This window comes from Trichogramma pretiosum, unplaced genomic scaffold, assembly GCF_000599845.2.
Source record: "Trichogramma pretiosum strain Unisexual culture from Peru unplaced genomic scaffold, Tpre_2.0 scaffold87, whole genome shotgun sequence".
Taxonomy (NCBI): domain Eukaryota; kingdom Metazoa; phylum Arthropoda; class Insecta; order Hymenoptera; family Trichogrammatidae; genus Trichogramma; species Trichogramma pretiosum.
The window spans coordinates 108,854-136,147 of NW_019641711.1; the positions used below are offsets into that span (position 1 = coordinate 108,854).

The 27,294-nt window shown below is 44.6% G+C and overlaps 1 protein-coding gene across 2 annotated transcripts in view; it reads right to left on the reverse strand.

The window, feature by feature from the left end:
• The window catches only part of LOC106649317 (homeotic protein antennapedia-like), a 79,545-nt gene that overhangs the window by 21,490 nt on the left and 30,761 nt on the right, over nt 1-27,294 (reverse strand). The window contains exon 1 of one of the 2 annotated variants that reach the window (XM_023463226.1): nt 24,463-25,173. The exons of the other annotated variant lie outside the window; for it this stretch is intronic. The gene's annotated coding sequence lies outside the window, so the exon portion shown is untranslated. Of the gene's footprint in view, nt 1-24,462; nt 25,174-27,294 lie in introns of those variants that run through there. 2 annotated transcript variants of the gene reach the window in all.

The window sequence follows — 27,294 nt, forward strand, 5'->3', positions numbered from 1 at the left end:
TTGATGATTGAAACTAATCTGAATTCGATCGAGCTATTAAAAAAATCTTTCTAGCATCAATCAATCGGAGCAAAATCGATATTCTGCAATGACCATTACCAGTGAAATGTATACAGCAAGAATAATGGAGTAACAACAATTAAAAAGCTCTCAATCTCGTGGCGTGCCGGCTGCTGAAAGGCCAGGAACGCAGGCGCATTACGCTCGACATTACATTTAAAGCTCGTAAATCTTGCAAAGTAACGGCAACCGAAGCAAGTCATGTTTTATTAATCCTAGAGGTTATATAGTTGTAACCGATCTCGAGTATAAAAATATATTGTCGAAGATTCCTCGTGTCTGTTTATAAATAAACTTGTGGCTGACAAGCCCATTCATCGACTTGATTAGAAAACTGAGACATAGAAGGCTGAATCATTTGTGCAAATTAAAGTGTGTGCTATTGCTTTTTGTCTTGAAAAAAAAATTCAAAGTCGTTTAGGATGAAACAATAATCGTGTGGAGAATGGTATGAATATTTTAAATTTACAATATTTGGACGAAATAGCGAAAAAACCTCGTACACCTAATAATGAAAGTAAATCCCATTAATCTCGTGTCGCAAGTATCATTATCACCTGCTCGGTCAATTAACGGTAAACATATACGGCCGAACGAGGCTCAATGAAGCGAACGCGTGACATAACTCCGATTAAATTCAAGAAGATGGGCAAAAAAAAGGAACGAGAAGGAGAAAGAGATCGAGGGAGCACGTATAAATACAAAAGTATTAAAAGCTCGCCGCTGTCGATACTCGCCCGAAATTCCAAAGTGCTACACACATATACCCGTGTGCTGATATTGTATTAGCATAATCGAAAACCAGTTTGTTGAGCGCGCCTTTGAGATATTATACTTGTATATATACGTAGGAGAGCAAGGACGCCGAGAGAAAAATAAGAAAAAGAAGTGGACGAATCGAAGGGATGGCGATGAGATGAGTTATACCCCCCCGACCCGTGCAACACGAGTCAGAATTCGCTCGTTGCAAAGCGAGCATGCATCTTCGAATCACGCGTGTATTATATTATATACGATTCGAATTAGCGGGGCTCCACTGTACGTGTAAATTATCGGGCCAGAGCAAAACTTGCCGTCGCTTGGGATTCTGCGAGCGTATTTTAATCTCTCTTGGTATACGTACGTTTTCATTTTTCGCTCCGCTTTAAATATCTTTGAAAATGACCCGAAAGTTATGTAATTTCTTTGCTTCGATGCGAATCTCGCGGTGCGTGACGATCTCTGAATGCATAGCTCATAAATTGCTTTGCCAACGATTAAGAAAATAGCTGAAAAATTAATCAAGCCCGTGCCGCGCGATAGCATAAATCAAGATGGCACGAGCCGTCGGATATGCGAGACTAGTCTGCGTCGGACGGTAGGCAGGTATTACGGAGGCGCGTATCAGCTGTTACAGTCAATTTCTATTTTCCATTTATAAACTATATAAACTGGCGATGCTTTCGCGTGTATGTGCGGAGCTCGAGAGAGCCCAAGAGCAGCTCGACTGCAGAGCCAGTGACTGCAGTACAACAACAAGAACGAGCCGACCCCAAACTGTTTTGGCTTGGTAATTTGCAAGCCGAAGCAGCTAGCAGCAGCAGCAGCAGCAGCGATTTGCTCTAAGACTAGGAGAGTTCGAGCCTGTTCGCATATCTCTACATAGACTGCAACGAACAGCGCCACGGGCATGTATGCAGCATATGCACACACACATGCAGCAGGCAAATATGCAGGCGTTAGCAAGAGCAAATGCAAGACTCGTCGCGTGGTTCTCTCTCTCTCTCTCTCTCTCTCTCTCTCTCTCTCCATCTCTTCTTCTCTCCCTCCTTCTCTTTCTCGTTTTCGCAACAGCAGTCGCTGCAGCTCTGCCGGTAGATGCAAAAGGCGCACACACACACACATAAACACACTCGTGCAGCGCTCGACTGCGTGTATGTGCACACACCGCTGGCGAATTTCCATATATCGATCGAGAGCTCCGACGGCTCGTACAAGCGAGAAACTTCGTTAAATGTGACGACGAAGAGTTGACCGCTATACGCTGTCTAGTGCTCTACGTACTTGCATATATGCCATCGCTTACACACATCTAGGATGGCGTAATATTGCGAAATATTTGCATGCTAATGTTTGGGTAAACGTCGGTGTATATAGCTGGCGATATCCTCATTTCGATGTGCGCAGTGGATGCTCGTCAGAGGCGATCACGCGAGCTTCGACGCTTCGCGCGTAGATAAATGCAGATGTGCGACTACTCGAGCTTCGAAAAAGTGACAATTTCTCAAGTAGGCAGTCGTAAGTGATGACGTGAATAATTCATAACTTCCAATAGATATGTCGAGCATATTTCGAGAGAGTTTATCATAACGCGCGTGAAAAGCAAACGGTTGGAAATCCTCGCGCGGATACGTAATCAAATATACATGTTCGAAATCTCACATATGCAGCTCGGCCCGACACGCACACACACGCGCGAGACACGGAGAGAGATACACATGCGTTGGAATCCACATTCCTGAAAATCCGAGCCCGCATAAATCAACGGCGTGCGCGCGAGTATAAGCGAGCTCTAGCCACCTTGCTCCGCGTATAAGCAGCAATATCTGGCGTGTATCGGCTACTCTCTCGTTGTTTTCTATACGCGTAAACGTGTACATTGCTCGCTGCGATATAGGCCCAAATAACCGAGGCTTATCGGACTGTACTCGGATAATCGTGAGAGGTGCCGAAGTAAGCGAGGACGCCTAATTCCGGTCTCGAATTTTCTCGTCTATAATGTGGCTATCGCGCGTTTATCGCCACTATCCGAAGCGTACACTTCGCGCGCTGTCCTATACAGCTACTTTCTCTCATCCGAGCTTGGGCTCCGTCCACTTGACTTTCTTCCTCGAGTGTCATCTGTATTTCATCGAAACTCATTTCGATATCATATTCATTTTTAATATATTACAGAAAAATGTCAAAAAGAAAGGCATACGCGACTCCGCGCCATGCTATGCTTTCACGCGTCACCTAACGAGCTTCTTTTCTTGTATAGGTAAACACGAGCAGAAGAATTTGCAAAAAAGTTTTGGTGACTTTTTAAAAGTTGTCACGACGTTGTAGCGAGCTCATGTGCTGTATATGCTTGTTTACTTCGTCCTTCGGTTACTTGCACACATAGCATAGGAAAAGTTTTAGCTTCTTTCTTTTTCGATGTATTCCGGCAACTGTTCAAGACCGTGACGTTCTTATTTGCCGAGTCGTCTCTGCTTGCAAAAATATCAACGCGAGTAAATGCATTGTTGGCTTTCACGACATTTCAAAAAAATATTTTAAGGGATATAGAATATTGTAGTTCGATGGTTTGTGAGATTTCCCATGGGAATGTCAATAGGAGAATTGCAATCATTCATACAAAAATGAACGATATTAGAAAGAAAATAAAACATCGATCCAAAAAAAATATTTAAACCTCTAAGATCAAAATGATTAAAATAAAGTAATTATATCTAAATAAAAAATTATATATAAATAAATTAGCCGTCACTTTCATCTATATGAAAGCACTCATAATTATTTTGTTGGATATTTAAACATTGGCCTTAGACTAGCAGGCTCATTTTCCGGCTGGAAAATACGTCGTGAAACGAATGACATATTAAAAGTGAGAAAAAGAGAGGGAAAAGAGGGAGAGCAACTAGACAAGATTTATGGCTCGAGCAGCAGCAGCAGCAGCGAGCTCGAGTCGTGGGACGAACGGTGGTGGTGCGCGCGTGCGGCGGGCTTTTCTGTACGCGAGCCTCCTCGGGTTCGGCCTGTCAGAAAATGACATCACGGCCAAGCGAAAGCGCGTGCACTGTGCTCCGGGGCTGTCTGCTGCCGTACTCGAATTCGTGAGAGTGCCAACTTTTCGCCCAATGCCGCCGTCCGCCGTTCCGACGACGGTTAGCGCTCGCGTTCACGGCTCGCTGTACGTAATATTGCCCTCTACGCATTTAATTCTAAAGCGATATTTTGAGATTAAGGAATTCGACGCAGAGCTCGGCCCTAGCATATATACGTACGGGCTAAAAATTTCCTCGAGCCGTCGCTAGCTCGGCGCGCGCGTACGTATGCACGCGAGGCAGCTGTGGTCTGGATTATACGCGTAACAACGTTAATGGCGTCGCGGCTTTGATATTTCAAAATATCGTTAGCTTACAAAGTCGAGAAACGACGCCGAAAGGAATATCTTTGCGAAATTCAGCGCTGGAACAACTTCATCGCGACTGTGCAGCGGAGAATTAAGATCTCGAGTTTCAAAGTATCGAGAGATAAAAAAAAAGGAGCGAGCGCTGCGAAGCTAACCAGTTTCGAGCGACGCCCACTGCAACGCCGGCAAATGTATGCAGATTCGCTTGCACGCTTATGTACTCTGTGTGTGTGTGTGTATGTGTCCGCGTGCGTGTACGTAAGGAAAAATACAATGTAACGTTGGATAAAAGACGCATTGCGTGCGATGCACTGCACACTCGGAGAAAATGTGAGAGGGAGAGAGGAGTAGAGAGAGAGAGAGAAAGAGAGACACACATACACACGCATACAGCAACGCGAAACGCATACGGGCATAATTAAGAGAGACCATTTGAAGCAGACGAGGCTATATCAGCTCAAATAATAATACCTACTCGCATAAGCGTCGTATTATAGGGCGTAAATTGCGATTCAAGGATTCACACTTGCAGCGCGTTAATGAATCTTCAATTAGCGCCACTCGAATGAGAAGCGCGAGGAGAAAATCGCAAGGGCTGATGCGCCAAGCGAGATTTCTTATAATTTATCGACTCCGCACATTGTGCTCGAGTATATAAATAAACATATAATAAAGATATAACGCGCGTATGATTACGTGTGCTGTGCGTGTGCGTATACATAAGAGTGCGCTGCGAGCCGTGTGACTCTCGACTACACTGTACCGTACACGCTTCAGCGAAAGCTAGAGCGGCTGACCCTTTAAGGGTTACTCCACTGTGTATAGTACACGTGTGTGTGTGTGTGCGTAAAAGTTGTCTCGGCTAAGAGAAGGCGGAGTAATTAGGATTCATGGTGCCCTGGCTGTAATACATGTATACGGGTAGATGCGTGTGTGCGTATACTTTCCGTTGGGAGATACATATTCATGTCTCTAAGTGTCTTCGCGTGCGTATGCTTGTGTGTGTGCGTATTTAAGTATACGCACACATAAAGCTTTTGCAGGCACGCACGTGATAATTCATAATTTCAGAGAGTGAGAGCTATGTACACGACTTCGGTGTGGCTCGGATTATATAGGCACACGCACGTGAGCAAAATGTCGTTATTATACCGATGATCAAGCTCCGAGTCTGACACCTTGGGACCGTCTAGTGGCATTTTACCGGTGTACAGTTAGTCTGTAGTCTGTGTATAAACTGAATTTCTGACCACTATAATCAGGGATTTTATTTTATTCTTTTTTTTTTTTTTATAAAATATTCAATTCATTTTTTTTATAAGAGATTCAGTTATTTTTACATTCAAATCATTTTAACGTAATTTCTCAACATTTTTCGACGTCGTTTTTTAATCACCTTAGTTTTTAAATTGCATATAATGCTTTCGCATTTCTGGGGTAAATTTGTACTATGCGTGGCGCGCACACGATGCATTAGCCATCTGCTGTTTCTGTGCACGTATATTGCATTATGCCACATATAAAAGCAATTTCCTTTTCTCACAAGAAAACAATATAAGATATTCGCATTTTTTACTTCGAGTGTTCATCGATTAGAGAGTTGAACAGTTGTAATTTTATGGTAAGTAACGATGAAAGTCGTTGAAGCTTGAATAATACGGAGATACCATTTTCACGCAAATATACACTTGAGCTAATTATAAATGGGAACGTCCGTAATTTTTTTTCCATATGCCTAATTACTTGAAGGCTAGTTGGCCCGTCTTTTTACTTGAATAAAATTATTCTCGCGCCTCTAAAAAATCATTGGAGCGTCTTCTGCATTACTTGATTCTGTACCGAGCGTACCCTTATACATTGTACACATATAGGAGCGAGTTAGAAGCAAAGAGCAATAAGTAGCAGTAGTGCTTGAATATAAAGTTTTGACAGCGTAGCCGTAAATCAGCCTCGAATGCATCTAAACGTTTCAAGTGCTCTCTCTCTCTTTCTCTCGTTTTTTCTTGAGTACATGTATGCTCGGTGCGAAACAAGTTTGCCTTTCTCTCGCTTGCTCTCGCTCTTTCGCAGAGATACTACCATAGTACTTCTTTCTTATGGGGTTAATGCGAGTGCTAAACGTTTCTTTCGAGCTTTTTTTGCCAAACTTGTTTTTCATATTGTTCCAGGACAATGTTGTATTTAATTTTTCTCGTTTCACTGGGCTCATCACGAATGGAATGATTATTTTTTGATTCGAATACAAGTAAAGTCCTGTACTTTATAAAATAATTAAATCATTTCAATTGTAGTAATTATTATTCCTATTTTTAATGTTTAAAAACTTGATGTTTCTCAGTTATTTTTCATTTTTGTCCTCTTAATCACTGATTTTTGAAGCTTTTGTCTTCATTCTAAGTTTAATGCAACGTCAATATTTACGAGATATTTTTGACCAGATGGTAAGCATTTGGAATTTTTTTTAATATACCATTTGCTAGTTTGTTTTCAGCGATTTTTCGATTGAAGCGCGATTAGATGAACTGAAAATGACATTATAATTGATTAAAAAAATTTAGATAGGTTTTCAACTACTTTAAATTCTATAATGCTATTTCAGCTTTCCACCAATAGATGGCGAGTATAACCTAATCAGTAAATCTGCAAGTGATAAAGTAAAAATAAGGGTATAAGTCAAAGTATATGATTTTGAAAATATTCGAATTTGATTGTTAATTATAGTAGATTAAATTATACTTTTGGTCAGTACATGACCAATTCTAATGGTCCTTTCATATCTGAAAAACTTATTCGTAGGCCAAAAACTAGCCATCAATTGTTGATAATTTCTAACAGATTGTATTAAAACCGAACTTATACAGCGAAATTTGTTTAGCACGTGAAAAAGTCCAATAATTGCGCCTTCTATCCGAAATAACTAACGGCGATATCATTAAATGCATGTAAGCCACTTACTCACATTAGAGCTGGCGTACAGGGCACTTGAGAGTCCATCCTTCGCAGTCATCCGGTACCCCTTTTTAAAGATCAGGCGGTAAATAATTCATCCCCTTGTGTTATTAGGCCACTCTAGAGCAGCATTCACGGTCGCACGCACTCGAGTCCTTGTCGTCGATTAGCCGGTATTTGTTAACCGCGCCAGCAGCAGCGCGTCGAGCTATATGCGAAGATTCGACGCGTATATACGCAGCGGTTCACGAAGCAACGGAGTCGGTACAGTCGCCGATTAACTCGCGCGACTCCAGGTCGAAAAAGATGGGCAGAATTTCGGCCATTATGTAAGTAGGCCCCGGCATATACGAGCGAGTCTAGCGTAGAAAAAGCTAATACCTTCGTGGAACATGGTGCGATTCTCGTCTATTCCCCCCTTTTGTATATGGAAGAACGTAAATGTATATATCGCGAGAGAGAGAGCTATGGCAATATGGCTGGTTCTGTAAAGTCAGCAATAAGCCGAGGCCCTGGATGGTGTATATGTATGTATGTATATACGTAGGACGCGGCATCTGAGCTGCCGCTTAGAGGTGTATCCACGTTAGGGTGGAACTTTGACAAGCTTGACACGAGCACAAAGGCCGAATCGCACGCGCTCGCTTCGCCTATACATACATACATACATACATGCATTGCACGTACATAGCAGCTAGACCAAAGGGAAGGAGCGACTACTGCTGTGCTGAATTTGCTCTTCCCCTCCCGCTTCTCTAGGCGCGCAGTTAGCGTACCGATCGTGTCTACTGATGCTGCTTTGATTATGCATGCACTACGGTACGGAGGCTAAGACTTGTACTTTCGTTATTTATTTTCTTTTTTTTTTTGCGAGTTCCATCGACTCGGCATGGGTTCGAAAATGTGCTCACGCGACAGATGGCGTCGCTCCGCACTAACTATCCTCATTTTCCAAAAGTTAATTCGAACGGCGCTCGATTTTGATATATTCTCGTCTCGAATCAAATATATCACTGTGCCGTTGTTTGAAGAATGAGTAATTTATGTTCTTTTATTTTGGTTCGTCTTGATCGGGATGACACCTACGCTGATGCGATATTTATATAGATTTTCGATGTCCGACTCTGTAAATGAATAAATCTAATTTGATCGCATATAGCTCGGCTCTACGCGCCTGCGTCAACCATTTCTCCACGGTACAGAATATACACAGCGAGTTTCCGCAGTATTTTAGTCAGCTGCGACGCGTCCGAAACTTCTTCAGCATTGTATAAATACGACACGGAGCCAAGAGAGAGAAGAAGAGAGAGACGCTCTTGGGTAACTTCTGGGAGTTAGGCGTCGTATTATTTGAGCTAAGACATTTCTCGAGTAGCGACAAAAGCCACGGGCGCGTGAATCCGAGGCACCCTTGGCAAAACACGGCACCACGCAGCACGTAGGAGGGTTATACTGCCTTATTCCAACGCTGCGTGGTTGTACGGCTGTATACCTATATACATATTGACGGTATCGAACAAAGGAGAGAAGCGAGTCGAGCCGAAGCGGCAGGCCACCCCCTGGGGGTTTTAGTCTCTCTCTCTCACTCGCGCGCGCGCTCGAGCTCGGGCGTCTTAGGGCGGAACCTCCGTGCGCGCCTAGCAAGACAGACAGAAAGAGAGAGAGAGAGAACTAAAGCCATGTAATCGGCTGTGCATTCAGCTCAGATATAAACGAAGAAATAACGCCAAAGCTCAATATCGTATCGGGCTGAGCCGTGTGCGCCTTCGCCCCTCTTATTACAGCGATTTGATGCGGTGAAGTAAGAGCGCGTGTGCGCCCAAGCAAACCTGCCACTGCGACTGCGATAGCTATGTATATATGTATGTAGCTCGAGTAACAGAGACTGACTCGGAGACCGAGGCAGGAGAGAAGCTACACGAAGCAACTTTAATTAAATCAGAGTCGAGCGAGTGATCGTGCGCGATCAACGCAGAATTGCACCAGTGAAAAATAATGACGAAGTAGGGAAAGTAATCGATCTCGGTGTCCCATGCCTTGGTGAGAGAGCTGGAGCGACTGAAGAAAATAAATGCGCTCTCTTCCTCTCTAGTCGAATCCGTGTAACGTAGAAAAGTCGAGCGTTCAAAAGCAATTAAAATACGAGCGAAACCGATAAATAATCGGCCCACGAGCTTCCAGTGTTAGGGTGGGTTTCGCGCGCCGATCATCGTTAAACAGTCGATATAGATTGAAAAGACGCCGCGCGCGGTCCATGACAATTGCGTCGAAAGATCCACGGTAAAAAATACATATGTATGCATACGATTCGTAAAAGGCCACGCGGCGAGGGAGATATTCGAAGCGCCACCGGAATGTATGCATGTGCGCGCGTGTATGTATGGGCGCGCGACTCGCAGAGAGAGGAAGATTTATGCACTGCGCGAGAGCGTCGAGATCATAATTCAAAATTTCCCGCGTGTGCCCCGTGTGTGTACGCGTTAAAAGGGATACCGCAGCGATCATTGAATATGGCCGCGCGCTGCAACGAGTGTGAAAAAATGTCGCAATATAATAAAATGCTGCAGCGAGGGAGTGCGTGTGAGATAGAAAGAGAGCAGAGAAAGGAAGAGAGGAAGCGACGTATATCGAAAGCCGGAAAAACACTGTTATATATGCGATATAAATTCCTCGCACCCGCGATTTTCCACAATGGACACACAGTCGCTTGCGCGATTTTAATCGGCGGCAAGTTCCATACTACTTTCGGCGATAAATATATCACCCGTATAACCACCCCGCGCGCGGCTAGGGGTCGTCTCTCGCTGCCGCACATTCTCGGCCCATACACACAAAAGTGCATAACTACCGCAATGAAGCTCCGAAGGAAAAAAAAGGAACAACTATAATGCGCTGCTGCCGGTGTTTGCTGCGCTTTTGATTCGATGTCGTCCCCCCGTGGGCACCTCTGCGTATATGCACCCCTATATTCGTAGCCCGCTGAAATTTTTGTCTGTCCTTATCGATGTAGCCTATATTATTGTTATATTGTTGTATGGCAGCCATCGATGCCTGATTTATTGCCGTTGAAAATCAACTTGGACTCGCTGCAAATGTACAGTGTGCACGCTCGTATACACTTATCCACCACGCGCGAGCAGCGGGAGAAATTTATGTTCTTTATATCGATGCATTGAAAGGCGTGAGGCTCGCCGCATTGTACGTTTTTTTTCTGCTGGAGCATATTCGCATACGCTTCGTGAAAAATTATAATGGAATTTATTACTTTTCATAATGTGGAAATTTGATTTTTGACCGATAATCCAACGTTCACGAGAAATAAATGAGCATCTAACTGCACAGCGTTGCATCGATCAAAAATAATAGTTCGTTTTGTTATTCAAGAAATGATGCTCTTGTATTGATCTTCTTGAGGTTATTAATCAAATTAATGTGTATATATTTTGAGAAACGAAATATCTTAATTCGATGTGTTTCGTAAATTTATGCTAATCGAAAGATTTAACACATCATAAGCTTGATAAATACATCTATCGATGATCACTGTACGAACTTGACAGAGATTCGAGTCAGCTTGGATAATGAGGGGGAGTCACACAGATTTATTCAAACATTTGTCTTGCATTCAAAGACAAAAAAATAATAATTTGATTTTTTAGTTTTTTAGTACTAGTAAAAATAGTTATATGCGGCAAAAGTGGTTGAAGTGAGTCGAACGATTAGAAATAAAATACTTATACTTATTATGATACAATTAAAGTTGTCATATGTCAAAATTATCAAATAAATAATCGTCACGAATCAGTGCTTACTAATTTTAATGGCGTATGAAAACTCATTAAATTAAAAAAATATTATCCTTTTATAAAAGCGTGACGAAAACTCACCCTGGACTATAGTTCTGTCATAGTTTCAACGATCAATCGACTCTAATGACGGAATGCTCTTCAAATTTGCACTGTCGGGCGTCGAAAGTTTTGGCGACAAATCGCGCAACCGCTTTGTGATAATATAACTCGTGACCCAGTTTTCGATATTTTTAAATTTAACATCAAACAAGTCAGTGTACGTGACAATAGGCCGGTATCTTATGGAGTTGGTGGTAATATTTTTTTTTCTGTCGTCAAATACTCAAAAATACACACGCAGAACAACAAGCCGCGATCGTGTGTGTTTTAGCGCTCGATCACATGAGATGCCGATATTAGCGTGAAAATCGAGCCTCGCGTGTCTTACTTTTGCGATACGCGCGTAAGGACATATATACACACAGACAATTATGCGCGCTCAGCTTCTCCGTCTGTCTGTCTGTGCAAACGTAATTGCGAGTATACACAGGTGTGGATGAATAATCGCTTTACGCGAATATCTGGGTTCGCGTCGCTTCGCGCGCAACACACGTAAGAGGAAATAATACGATATCGATGCGATCGAAGCATTTTTGTTTCAATTTTTCCTATGCTAGATAATAAGTAGCAAAATTAAGTCATAAAATAAAACAAATGAGATGGTACGAGTACCTCTAAAAATGTCTCTCGAAGAGTCATCCTCAATGGAAACAGCGCCGATTTTTTCCGTTCACCCACATATATATATATCAACGCTCACTCTCACACTCACTTGAAAGCACTTGGATACGTTTTTTTTTCACTCTCACAAGGGTTGGCTTGGGGAGGGTGCGGTGGGCCAAGCAACGGGGCTCCGGCATCAGTCGCTCCGCGACACTCGTCACCGTTTACATTTTCGCGGAAAAGGCAGAACTTGGCCTCCGAGCTTGGCGGCGCGAAGCATCATATAACATTTGGTCCGAGCCGGAGGTCGACTGGTCTTTGGCGTGGCTCGCGTGTCCCGAGACGCCGCCGTGGTCCGTCTGCTGGCCGCCGAGGAAGACAGAAACTGTATACACACAAGGCACATATAGCAGCAGCATAAAGCACAATCGAGCCCAAGAGAGAGAGAGAGAGAGCCGAGCGTAGCAGAAGAGAGCACAATGCCTGCGAGTCTGTCTGTTGTGTTATGCGTGTGACGGCAGCAGCAGCAGCAGCGTGGCGTGGCCTATAAGCTGCGGAAAAAGCTGCCGAGCGCACGAGGGAACACGAAGGAAGGAAGGCGAGGCGGGAACAGCAGCAACGGCGGCAGCAACGGCAGCAGTTGAAGCGAGACAGAACGTCGAGACCAGGAGAGACGAACAATATATATATCGTACATATACGAGAGCGCGCGGATATACCTTTGCTGCGCTCGGCACTATATACGCCCGAGAGCACTACTATCGCGAGAGCCGCTACCACCACAACTGCGCCGGGATGGACACGTGCGCGTGTATATATACCGCATGCAGTGCGAGCACGAGTCGCGGAGCGAGAGCTGCGAATCCATACGTATACCGCACGAAATTCTCTTCGTGTATGTGTGTGTGCAGAGAAGCGTATCCTCCTTTGCTCGGGCACACACATGCGCTCACACATAGATGAACGCAAGGCCTGGTACGAGCTGTCAGCGGTGCGCGCAGTAACACACAGCAACCCCGAAATGCTAACCCCTCTTGCTGCTCAACCTATACTACATACATCCAGCAACATATAGTGTATGTATACAGCAGCTAGAACTTTTTTCGCTCTCTCTCTCTCTCTCTCTCTCTCTCTCTTTTTATCTTCTCCCCTTTTCGCTCACTCTAGCGATTCGCTTTTGCCCCTTCTCCGTAGCCAGTTATAATACTACTTTCTGGAACAGAATGACTTTTGTTGAGTGCGTGTGTGCACTAGCGCGCGGCGTATCCAGCTATATATATATGTACTATATACCGCGTATGGGCGTATGGGCAAAGGTAACCCACCCTCGGACCGTTACTAGCTCCACTAGCTCGACGAGAGAGCAATAGAGAGGGAGGAAAAGTGCTGCGCGCTACAGCTAGACTCGTACAATCAATTGTCGGGATTCCAACTACTACTTTGCTATTGCTGCCGCTGCTATTACTGCTGCTGATGCTTGCATGCATGTTTGAGAGGGAAAGTGTTGCTTAGCCCTTGTGGAATCGTCATAATTCTCTCGGACGACCCACCACCAACGCGCCTCGCTTTCTCTCTCTCTCTGTCTGTCTTTCGCTCGAGATAATGTATGTATTATACACATGCATGTACCTACAGACTACGCTGTATACAGGCACGATCGGGACCAACCCGTTTGACCTAGCCTGCATGCTGCATATATTAATAATATTTTCTGAGTGAGATGTTATTCAGCTCGGACGTCGAGAGCCACGTAACGCCTTAATTTTTTTCATTTCACATACGGACGGGGGTGATTTGCTGCGCGATCATCACGTGGATCACGCGCAACGCTCCTTATCGTTCGTTTTTTGCACTCGACAAATTTTTTTGGTTTTATCCAAGCGCGATAAAAAATTTCAAAAACAGTCGACTCTTTTTCCTGTAAAATCTTGGACTTTCCAAAAAAAAATCCACTGGTACTTTGATTCGCGTAATTGTTATGTAATGGAAATTTTTTTCCAGCCAGGCGTAATTTATTAGAGCACGAGAAATTTTTATTTGTAGTCTGCCTTACAATGCCTCTAAGAAAAGAACAATTGAACAAACAAATAGTGATGACAGAAGGAGCGATTCGCGTTATCAAGTCGTTTGTTACACTTTCGCGAAATTTTATCGGTGCCAAGACAAAATATTGACTGACAGTATAAAATCTTTATTTAGAAAATTATACAGCTGCTCGAAAGATAAGAATAGTAGCGATGATTTTTATTCCACACAGTGCAATTAATTTGGCTTATTGTGAATCGGCACATAACATTTTGATGATAAAAACATACGAAAATCTATGATTAAGCCGTAGAGTATACGTTCAAATAGGAGCAGTAAGCCGAACCCAAACAAATGGATTTATTTTTTCAAAACCTCATGAATATTCATTAATAAAATTATATCTGAATTCTCACTATCAAAGAAGATTGAGTAGCAGCGATTTGTAGAACGAAGCCCAGCTATTATCGTATACATCCCTCGGTGCAAAAATCAAAGAAAAATAGCCGCTCGCTCGCATACACACAGCGCACGCGCAAAAACAAATGGAAAACGTCAAGCTCGCACAAAACTTCTTCCCGCCTCGTTCGCATCTCTCTCTCTCTCGCTTATTCTCGGCGCAGTGATGACTCTATATAAATGCGTATAGCTTATATATATGTATAATACATAATATCCTATCGGTTTCGCTCGATTTCTCATCCGGCTCGGACGCGAGCGAGCCAAGCCAAAGAGAAGCGCCTATGATTTACGACGATTATTATGCGCTCTTGTGATACACAAAATAATTATATACGTGTGTGTGTATGCGCGCTCGCGAGTACGCCTGAGATTGTCTACTGCGATGCGTTGGCGCACGCCGATCCGATCGTCGCCGCGAGGAAAATTGTCTACCGTGAAACCGAAGCGCGGATTTGGTAAAGGAAAAAAAAACAGAAAAATTGCGACCAACGTCAAATACCGAGTGCATAAATAAATTCGCTGTTTTCGGGGGTGAAAATTGAATCGGAACCGACGCACTCGAATAAGAAAGATAAAATAGAAATACCCCACGTAGTGTACAACGTCGAATAAGAGCATGGCCGAGAGCGTGTCTGGCGCGCGGCATTCTCTTTCGACCCTGAATGAAAATCTCTGTACGCTTCGTCGCTTCTGTATATGTACGCGCGGATAAAGTGTGCAAGCGATAGTACTCGTAAATATTGCAGACACTGAAAGAGAGTGAGAGAGAGAGCTCCGTTGGTCGTCATTCTTATTACACCCCGGGGAAGACCTATTATGCTCATTCTCGCTTATCGATCAAATTAATTATCCAAAATATCTCTCTAGAAGCTATGTATGGGCAAACTTCTTTTTTCTACTTCACATTAGACCGTAATTGAAAATTAAGCAATTTAACGCGGGTGCGTGAGGAAAATAACGATCGCGTCGCTCCAGCTCAAACCAGATTTACCATTACGATTTTCTCCGATCGACGCGGAATTGTATCGTCGAATCAAAGTGAAACAGACGACGCAAGGACTCGGTTGCAGCGGTAGCGTTGAAACACGCTCTACTTTTTTAATTGATTCAAACACGCTCGATTGTTATATACTGCGTCAAATGCACGATCACGCGGCTGTCGAGCTATTGTCTTTTCGTTTTTCCTTTCCATCTCTCTCTCTCTCTCTCTCTCTCTCTCTCTCACTCTGGCTTGTCTCTGTATATATAAGCTATAACTCCCGTGATTGAGACATCGAGTTCAAAGCCTGCTGCATGATGCAGTATTAAACATGGAGCGCGGCGCGTAAACACGACTATGTACAAGCGAGCGTCGGGCCGTCACCGCGCGCGCGCGCACGACGTAACGTTACGATGGCTGCTGTTACGACGATAAATCGCCGCCTCATTTTGTGCACTCCTCGTCGAGAGCTGCATCAGCGGCAGCTTTTGTGCGTGCGCCTCTATTATACACGCGCACACACACGCACGCACGCACGCACGACCGTGTGATCAATAGACTGTATTTATATAGCTATACTTATTATATATAGGGTTTCATAGTATCATTAACATAAACCAAGAGCGAGCAACTAAACGACAACGAGCCTGTATATCCCTTAAAATCAAACCCGAGCTTCGAGCCGGGTATGTGTCTGCATACACGCTCGCTCGTACGTGTATCTACTGCATGAGATGCCAAGCATTATGATTGTACATCGGCATTGTTCGAGCGCTACGCCCAGATATATCTATATGTGTGCATGATTCCCGTGCCGTATTACATGTGAAAGGGCCGTGCTAATGCTCTCTCGGCTCACGTTTAACTCGCTTGTTTGTATTTTATAATTATTTATGAATGTCATTTTTAAGTGTTCTGGTGATAATATACACAAAAGCCAAGGATATGAGCGCTGCGCACGTAAGTAAATAATTGTGTAAGCTTTCCATGCTTTGATTGTTTCATTTTGCGGTTACCATTAATGAATAATCATGTTACGATCTTTTAATTTTGAGTTATTATACTTTTCTTTTTTATCTAGTAATTACAGTTGGCCCGATTACGAACGTATATTTTTAAGTAAATCCGGTTGCAAATCATGTCTGAGCGTAATAGCGCGCCAAAGTTAAAATTAAAACAAACAAAACTTGCGATGCAAATTTGACTTTTGAAGATTACACAGCTCGTAGTACAAACTTTGCTAGAACATCAAAGTACATGTGACCCAATATATCACCGTCGCAGAAGCGATCAAGACACACATACTCTCGATTGCAGTAAGAGACGAGCAAACTTTTCTGAAAAAGCCTTTCATCGCGCCATACTTTTTTTAACTTTTCGCGTCTCTTGTCTCTCGGTCTGTGTGTCTCTCTCTCTCTTTCTCTCGAGGCAGAGCTATAACGCGCGCAGTATTGTCTCGTTCTTTTATGATGCGGTGGTACGTCGCGGCGCGGCAGCAATGCAATTAGCGCACTATAAATCAGACGGATAACGAGACATCGCAGCGGCGCTGTTTTGCGCCACGAGTTTCTCGCGAGCGCTGTCCACAAGAGAGAACTTTGCCATCATCGTCGTCGTCGTCGTTGTCGTCTTGAGTGTCGTGACTCGAAAAGCTCGAGTTCTAACTTTCAAAGCAACCAAGAGTCAGTGACGAAAGTTTGCGCGTCTTTTGTGCCTTTACACACATCGAAGAGGCCCTTGATTAATTTTACAAGGTAAACAACAGGGTGTTAGTCAGCTTTTAATGAACGATCGTTGAAACGAGCCTTCGATAATTGTTTATTTACGATAGATTTTTCAAAATGCACGATACGAAATGTAATCGTAAAATTGGTCATCGATCGTCGCGTCAATCACTTAGCCGAAAGAGATATTCACACTTTAATCGAGAGCCCTGTACGATCTACATACGCGTGAACGTACACACAAATACATATGAAATCGATAAGATGAATGAGGCAGTACGAAAATGTATAGTAGCCGACGATTACTATGTATATGCAGTGAGAGCGTCGAAATACGCGAGATAAAAGCTCGCGTTCGAGCGATCCATCATTTCCTGCGGCTCTCGATGTATAGTGTGGCGGTGTGTGTGGCCATCGACGCTGAAGCTTTCGATAAAAATAACCCCACTATAGGTATATATACGTATAATGCTCCATTGCGTGGTGCTTTATTCTTCGCTGCTAGGTGGCTAAAGTAGAGAAAGAAAGAGAGTGAGAGGATGAGGCGAGCGATTTTTTAAAGCGACGATGTAACTTGCCCCAAGCGAACAATCTGCGAGAGTAAGTTTTCTCGCACTCTCGTATTTTTCGGGTATATATAACCCACTGCTTGTATTTTTATCGGGACTTATCAGCCGGTCGATATTTATGTATTAAGCATTAATTATATTTAGTCTATTGTGTCGGATTTTAGGTGATAAGGATTGTTTTTCGAGAACATTATTACGTAAAATTGAAAAACACGTTAGAGTGCTCGCAGCTAGTATCGAAAGCAAAGAAAATAATAAAAACTAAACTGCATCTTATCTACAGTTAAAGTGCCCGCAAAAAATTCTTTTTAAAAATACAAGCCGAAAAACGAACAATTTTTATATTACCGGTGAACGTATATTTAAACGTGGGAGTTTCGATGGATTTTCACGGGTTATAACTAGTGTACTGCATAAACGTAACATACATACACACACACACACACACACACATGGGCGCAAATCCATATACGGCGCACGAACAAACTCGATGTGTGCGCGCTTTTCCACGTGACGCGTTTCCTCTGCCGCTACCGCCGTATAGCCGCCGCTATATAGCCGTGTCGACGACGTACGTTGATTTATGTGCACGATAGAAAATACAAGGCGAACGCGTTACGCGTGTGTGAGTGTGTGTGTGTGTGTGTGTGTGTGTGTGTGTGAGCGAGTGTATGTGAGTGTGTTTGTGCGAGTACAGTGAGTGAGCTGCGCCGTTCGCGTAACTAAACGAGCAAGAGGAAAAAGAGGAGAAAAAAAGGGATTTAACTATAGTTTCAGAGAGCTTTGGGCAAGTGTAGTGCAACGCTCACCGGTGTCTCGAGTTCGCGAAAAAAGACGCTGACGTGCCACACGAACGACAATCATAGCGGAGAATTATTGTCCGCTCTAAGTGTAAAAGAACAAGCTTTGAACTTTCCAGAGGAGCTCGCTGAGTATCGCATTGCTCGTGCGCCCAACCAAAGGCTGCTGCTGCTGCTGCTGCTGTTTGCTATCGTTGCGACGTTTTAGCTGCCTCGTTACGTGTAGAGCTAATTTGCAAAGACGATGTGTCGAGGCTCTCCGAGCAGATGGTGTTTCGTTAAATTTGGCGTTTAGACATATATACAGCTCGATTTATGTTTGTCTGCTATGTCGGTACGAGTAAATATTTTGACGCAGTTTCGGTGTACAATCGTAAACGACAATTTTTTTTCATACTCATCTTGTTTTCAACGTTGATAAAATTTATTGAATGAAAATATGCATATAATGACAATTTGCAGAACTAATTGAAGAACACAAGTGCGCACAAATTGGAGCAACAAATGAGCCGAGTGCAACCCTTTAAAAAAGTACACTATTCTTCGCTTCAATCACAATGATGATTATGGGTAACTTTTGGAGTCTTCTTGGTTTGCGAGCGTCACATCCACAGCTGAAATATTACAATGAAACTTTGCTGCAAAAGCTCCTATGAATTTACGAGATTTGGATAAAAGAAAGTCGGCTGACGTAACCAAGAAGTAGACGAGGACGACGACGACGAAGCAGAAAAGAAGTGAAGAGGACAATAGTTTGAGCAAAGACCAAAAGTAAGAGCCCCTCTAGAAAGTAAGCGTGTATATACACAGAATGTCAGCGGCTAGAAAGGCCATAAATTTCGATATTATATACGGGACGAGCGACGAAAAGAGCAACAGCAGCAGCTCCTTTTCTCGTCGCGTCCACGTTGCGCCGTCGTCGACGTATAGTCGTTCCTACCAGCAGTGACACAGCCTTGCAACACAATACTTCTTTCTCTCGTTCGGACGCTCTTCTTCTTTTTTTTTGTATTACGCATCGCTTGCACATGGACGTATGCACAAGAGAGCACAAATTTCCTTGGCAATTCGGTTTATGAAAAAAACTCACACGTATCGCAAGCAAATAATGTACACGAAGCTGCCCTTTAGCGGCTAAAGATCTTTGGCCAGTCGAGAGACGGTACATGGTTAAAGGGGCGGTGCGAGCACATGCAGCCGGTCGCTTACCAGCCTCGACCTTCCTTCCTTTTCACAATTAAGCAATAATATTTATGAGTATGAGAAATGTGTGATTTACGCGCTTATTATAAAGTATTTACCCACTACTGGTATTAGCGTCTAATGACAATTTAATTTTCGCATGCTCGTAACTTTTTATTCTTTGTATAAACGAGTACGCGCGAACGAGAGAGTTTCCGAAGTGCTCTTAGAGCTCAAGAGTGTATTTTTTTTTTTTGAACCGGTCTTGAAGAGGCCCGACGTGGGCATGCATACATAACGGCAATTGAATTTACTCGACTTTTACCACCCTTCGAAATTTGTTGTTGTTGCCTATACATTCTTCAATATCGTTAGATGCTCACACGAAGGTAATGGAAAATTAGTTTCTTATTAACTGCATCTGAATCGAAGTATTCGACAGACCGTAAATCATAATTTATGGATCGATTTCGTTGCTCGACGATGAATCGAGCGAGTCACACGAGACCAGTCATACGATATTTAAAAGCCCAACGAAGCGAAGATGTATTGCCGGTAAATCTTTTCGCTATCAATTTTTACACGCCTTCCTCGTACAATGCACGAGTGGACTGACGCGCGATGGCATTTTTGAAGCTATACGCACATGAGAAAGTAAATTCAATTTTCAAGTGCGCGCCTTTATACGCACACGGGAGCTGCTGGCTGAAACGTATGCAGCGCGCATACGACATCGCGTCGCGCATTCATCGTCGCATTAATCGTGTGTGAAAAATTATTTACTACGCGGCGCTGCCGCTCACCGTACGCTGCTGTATACATATAATTTAGCTCCGCAACTTCTGGTGTAAATATACGCATACGCGACGAGAGCTGCGTGTGCAAGCCAGTGTATAGGTATGCCTGAATTATATACACGTGTTTGTTGTGAACTGTTTGTCAAGCTTTTTGCGCGCGAGACTTATTCCTTTCGCTACGCAGCTATAAGCTGCGATTGTGTGCGATTGCATACATGTGTCGCTGTGTGTACGTGTGCTGCGCTGTCGTACGACATTTCAACCCAAGACGTGGACTAGTAACCAGGTGAATGCATGTAGCATCCAGCTAGAATACGTCTATTCGTTTTCTCTCGCTTTCCGAAGCTCCGTTTCGCAATGCAAGTTTCTCACTGACGCGTTCGTTAAAGTGTACAACTCGATTTTCCATTAAACTGGTGACTATAGATTAATACAAAATTAATTTACAATAAAGCAATGGATAAATTTGTATCACTTTATTTCACCGCATTAATGTTGGTTCCATAAAGTATACCGAGGGCTTTATGTATATTCGTCCAATTTATTTCAAAAATAAAACGATCGCAATAAAAATAAGAGATCTAAAGAAGCACATAATGAGGCATACAAAACTGCAATGAAAATCCTCGTAAAACTAAGCTTGTATATAACTGACTACGTACGCTGCATTTGTACATCGAAACTTCAATTAAATGTGGTTTCCATTAAAGTCTCATTTCTGTATGCATACATATTATCGATTTTAATAGAACCGCGTGGATGATACTTAATTCTTGCACAGCATAAATGTGCGTTTGTGTGCGTTTGTATATGTAGGCGAGTATAGATTTACATCGGAGTAGGGTCCTGTGAAACGTTTCCGCGCTTTCAGGCGCTCTCGCGCGCACGTGGATATAGCCTCTGCTGCTGCTGTGCTTACAGTGGCACAAACGATGACACGCTGCAGATAAGAGCGACGGCCGCGTGCGAGCCAACTCGTTCATTATTTTACCTTATACACAAGAACGTTGCCACCTTTTATACCCATATTAAACTTATATTCAAGCATTCATACATTCGTGCAATATGTATATTTGTTCGTGCGCATGTGTGTGTGTGTGTGCGTGTGTGTGTTTACCGCTGAATAGAGAGAACGTATAGCGCAGCGCGTTTACGTATGTGTGCAGCCGAGACCGGGCCGAGTCGAGCTCGAGGAAGTGAACCTACTCGGCGTATGCGCAGGCGAGAAATTTGAAAATAATACTCTCATGCGTTCTCTTTCTTTCCTCGGCTTCTCGCGCGCGGCGCACTGCTTCGAGCGCCTTCCCTTGCCACGGATGCTGTCATCGTAAATCATTTTTTTCAAGGGGAATATCGGTCGCTCCGACTCGCAGCTATACCACTACTGCGCGCCGTTTCTGCTATTATCGCTGGATGTGGCCTTTTTTCCATTATTGCATCGAATTTTTTTTTTCATCAAAATCTCGAGTTGGATGAGAAAAAAAAAGAGAGAACCGGGGAAAAATTGAAGCAGAAGAGAGGAAAACGTGTCTTCTGGCTAGATTTTAGACAATGTCAATCGACACCGATGGCTCGAGGGCAAACTTTGAAAGATATTATTAAACTTCAGGGAATTCTCCAAAGTTATTTCCCGAATTAAAGTTTGAAGGCTGATCGTGCAAATTCTGTACCAAGCGTACTTTTGTGTGCGCCTATACTCGATCGAAGATAAGGTTCGTAACACATCCTACAGCAGCTGCAACACTGTTCCCTTCTTTGCCTTGCACGATGCGCTGTGTGTGTGTGTACGTATGCACAAACCCTCCGTCAAATTTTCCAATCGCCCCCGCTTCCTGTGTGCTCTTTTTCGACGTCAGTTTGCGGACGAGAGTAATTGGCACGGCGATACATATACGACGCGCAAGCGCACCTCTACGTATTATACGTATATACGTTTATACTTGGCAAAGGAAATCGCTGAATTGCATTACACGCGCGTAGCGGCACATAAGTTAGATATCGAGGGGTCACCCGATCGCGCATGACTTTGGCAACATATGTATAAGAGACAATTAGACTCCTCCCCTCGCGTGTATATTACGCATCGTGGATCGATCGAAAGTAGGAGAAAAATTACTTAGTCCGCACTACGGACGGTTATTGCGCGCATCTCTCGTGCGATAATGGCAGTCGTAAGCACGGCTGACGATCGGCCGCGCGCAGAGAAGGATATGGTCGATTAGCGAGCAATAGCCAACACCCACGCCTGCGTCGAGCACACGGTTGCGTTGCTATTGAGGAAATGGCGGTTACTTTTCTTTGCTCTATGCACGGGAGTTGCGAGCGAGCCGGGTAATTTTGCCTGGAAGCAACGACAGCGAGAAAAAAATACATTGCCGACAAAAAAATTACGAATGCAATAGTGCGTCGCATGCGGATTTATAAACAATTGTTAAAGAATTAATTGATTGATCAAACAAAAACAACGAGGCGTCAGATACGAGCCAGTATACGGCCTATCGTATGCACATAACGCGTATAAACAAGTGTTACCGACGAGCTCGCGCGCATCAATTCCGTACTTTGGAGTTAAAGTCGCGGCTGCCGCGTGTATGGGAGCGCGAGCGCGAATATCGCGCTGAGCTTCTATCCCGCCGAACCCTCGCGCGCCCCGCTGTTGTTGTCCACACATGCAACATTCGCACACACGTACATACGGGGCCTCGCATGATGCATTACTGTTTGCGCATCAGCCTCGCGCGCTCTCTCTCTCGCTATACGCGTTCGTGATTAATCTTTTTGATTTTCCGCCCTCGACAGCGCTGATGCTCGCGTGTCATTTTCGCTTACGAGCTTTGGGGGGATATGCGCGCAGCACCTCGCAACCGAGTGGCAAGCAGCTCTCGTCGACGATACACGTATGAAAACGTTTGTTTGGATAACATGTATCGCAATCTTGATAAATATTTAATGCTTATTTCTAACAAATAACAAATAAACTGCTGATTCGAGCGATACTAAAAAGAAGAAAACAATTCTTGTGTTTTGAATTATCCCGCGTATAACAAAGTATACAGTGCAATAATCAAGTACCCATAGCGGCTTCAACAAAGCTCGTGTAATTTTCAAAGACCATGCCCCGCCGTCTGTTATGAACAATTACAATTAAAAGACAGTGATCGAGCGTTTGTTTACGAACATCTCGAGCTCGCCAGGTATTCGCGGGATTATTTCAAATATTGCGCGCCAAAGGACGCGCGGCAGCGAGCAAGTGAGACATACCCGCGAGAGATCCCGAGAAGAAAGATACTCGACCATTATGTAGCTTCTGCAGGCTCGGTGGCCGTGGAAAAAATGTAAGCGCCGACTCAGCACCAAAAATGTTAAACTTTCCTCTCTTTTTTTACCTCGAGCCAGGGATACACCCGATCGTGGCCGGATAACATCCCGCCGCTCACGGTGAAATTATTTTAATTACTCCGCTTTAATTGAGATGAAATTTCGCTCGCGGTAATTGTTGTCGCATAGATCGAATGTTTAAGGAGTCGTTGCGAGCTAAATTTTTGTAAAATGTGCTGCAGAATTCGTATTGTGCGTACAGCACACGTGCATATGTATATGAGGACAATGCTTTCGACAAGTTCATGCGTTATCTGTGGTTGAGCGATATAGAGAGCGAGTGAGAGAGAGAGGGAGGGAGGGCGAGGGAGGGAGGAATGAGACACGGCGATCAAAGCCTCTTGGGAGTCGGCGAAATTCAAGTGCCGTCGGGCATAATTCAATGACACATGCATCGCGCATATTCCACATACGGGAGGGCCATTGCACATAATGTATCAAAAAGCTTAATTATTATAATTATGCAAAGTCCATAATTAACGAGATGCATTTGATTAATTCGCTATCGCTTGCCTCGCGCTCCTTGTAATTAATATTTATCAAGAAGTTATTATCGTCGCGACGAAACAGGAAAACCTGTTTTTTATCACAGCGAATTTATATTGCGTGGGTTTGTGATACATTTTTAGCGACTGTCTGTGAGAGAAAATATGTGTAATATAAAAACGTCAGGTAGGCGAAATTTTTGGCGATAAGAAAATGACGTGAAGCAATTTCAACGATAAAAAATGTCACAACGATCGGAGAATTTCGACGCAGGAGTTCTCGTACACGCTTCGTTCGTGTACAAACGCAAAAGCTCTGCCGTAATTATTGTACGAAGAGCCAAAACATGCAGCGAATCAATTATTGTTGAAGACACGAGCTCACCTACGTATCCTTCGCCTCTTCTTTTTTCGTCGCCTGCTAATCTGCCTGACGATAGTTCGGCGCTGACGGTGTCTCGGGCCCCGGCCTATCGTGGCTAGTGCTGCTGCTGCTGCTGCTGCTCGATTTCCCAGCTCGCTGATAGCGGCAATAATCTTGGCCCCGGAGATGGCGATGATAACGGTTAAGAAGCGTCGAGTCGCGATCGTCGGCGGCGAGCCGGTGGTGAGACCGCTACCAGGACAGCTCCTCGACTCGGAGTCGTATAACGACTGCGCGCGTAGCAATAGCAGTAACAGCAACGCCAGGGGCTGGGGCCCTGTCTGCAGCGGGCCCGTGCCGGGCCCCGTCGTCCTGACCGAGCGTAGGCCGCCGCCGCTGCCGAGCTTTGTGTCGCCGTGTCCTGCTGCTCCGCTGCCCTTGGGGAGGATGACGCTCGGGGGACGCGATCGTCTGGTGGCGAGGTCGTCGGCGTCGTCGTCGTCGTCCGTCGCCCCCTGCAGCACCTCCAGCGTCGCGTGCTCGACGAGACGAGCTGATCAGCTCTTGTCACCGAGGCTTGCAGCAGCGAGCGCGGGAGCTTGCGAGTGCGCTCCGAGGCCCATGCGGCATCTGAGTCGTCGTCGCCCGAGTCGCTGCCCGGCTGTTGCTCAACAACGACCGCTGCTACTACTACCGCTACTTTTGTCACCTTGCCGTCAGCACCGCTGACTCCATTCAACATCACCAACAATTGTGCTCGGGGTGATGTCGCAGCCTCGATGGAATCTCACGACGCTACTTCGATGCTCCGATCGATTACGATCCGCCGCTCCGTGAGCTTGGCCAATCCACGTTACGTGGCATTTTGTAATGCAAGCTCTTTTTTCACTTTCCGATTATTTATCATTGACACGAACGTCACACACTGTAAAACTTTTCCAATGTTCCAGAACGAAGACTATTGTTTCTAGCGGGCAGCGATCAGCGTTCGTACATCTCGCTGATTGGCCTGACCTTCGACGTTACACTGTCGGCGGCTCACGCACACATGCACAAACACGTACACACGTACACGTCGATCGCAATCGAGCTTTCAAGCGCGCGCGCACATATACACACACGACGACGACGACGACGACGACGACGACGACGAACGAGTTGGGCAATCTCGAGAAATTGAATAATATTCTCCGTTAATTCAGTCACGCACTCTGGCGAGAATTCACTCGCTCGTTGACTGGGATTTTTCATGCGCGTACACCGTCACCATTGCCAATCACTTCTCTCGGACGATTACATAGGTCTTTGAACGGCGCACTGACACTGCAACTGCAGCAGCACTCTCGGCACACACGCGAGCGCGCGACGAAGCCCGGCAAAGTCACTTTGAGCTATATGCGTGCGTGCGATACGATGCAACGAATCTCTAGCAGTCGATGATCACATAAGTCATCGGCACGCGACGATCGCATCAGCGGCTGGTTATATCCATCGTCGCTTCTCTCTCTCTCTCTCTCTGGCTTACTCGAGTCGAGAGCTTGACTGTACGTAAAGCTCGGGTCTATTTTTCGCACTCGATTATACAACTTCGGACTTGATCGATGCTCGTGGGTATATAGCGAGACACTGCATTCGAGATAGGTGCACTTGAACGCGCGGGACAGATAGCTTAGAATGTAGCTTAGAGAGAGGAGGAGGAGGAGGAGGACTCGTGCGTTGCGTGTGGACTCGCGAGTGAGTTAGATGGGCGACAAACGACGACTACTGGTGGGTGATCCGCGAAATCTCGCTCGCAGTAGCAGCAGCACAGTAGCAGCATCAGCCTCCCAAAGAGAATCTCTCTCGTGCACATGCGTTAAGCGCGGCCGAGCCAGCCCCCGCCATACTTGCTCTCCTCTCGGCATCGCTCGAGCAGCTATATCTATACACTACTTCTATACATATATATCATTCTCTCTTCTCTCTCTTTCTCTCTCTCTATATACGTATAAACATAGCTCGCGCCCCGTTTTCACTCTGCCGCGCTATACTCACTCGCCCCTTTTCTTTCCCATATATTCATACCGAGCGCGCGCACGCCGTCGTATGCGCGCGGCTTTTGCCTTTTGTCTTTGCGCTGAAGAGTTTCGGGAGAGAAGACGACGGAGTCTGTTGGCTGATAAGTTGTCATGCTTTCGGGCTGTAAGGCACGTACATTCGCTGCTCCTGCGGCGCGCGTCCCTCGCTGCTTTCTTTCCGAAGACTGGCTCTGCTGCACGGAGCGCGCGGCAAACAGATGCGCCCTGTTCCGTCGCCGCAGGTTGACTATTGTGTATTTTTTTTCCGCGTTTCGGCGCGTTCGTGTCTTTCTCTCGACCTCCGCAAGTCATTGTTTGTGCGGGACAATTTTTGTTGACTTCTTGGCGCAGCCTCATTTTCATCGAAGTGACACCCGTAGCCTTGTGGCTTTTCCCGAATGTCCGTTTTTGTTTTGGGACTTTTTTATGAGAAATCGCTTCTATTCATATTCACGCCTGCGGTGGCTTTGTCTCTCGCTCTACGCTCCTCACGTGAGCCAACGCCGACTTCATGAATTTCACATTATTATATTCGTATTCCGACATAATTATATTTTATTCGTTCGTCATAATTGATATGCTAATCGTCTCAACAGCTGCGTTAAATTAAATATATACACTTTTGATACACAAAACGGAGTCGATCTAGCGTTGCGCGTGACAAAGTTGTTATGCGAAATCATGCGTATCATCAGTATGTGTATCGATTAAAACTGCACGTGTAATTTTAAAAGTTTTTTAATCTTAATTTTTCAATACAATAATTGATAAAGATATATATTCCGCGTGTATTCGT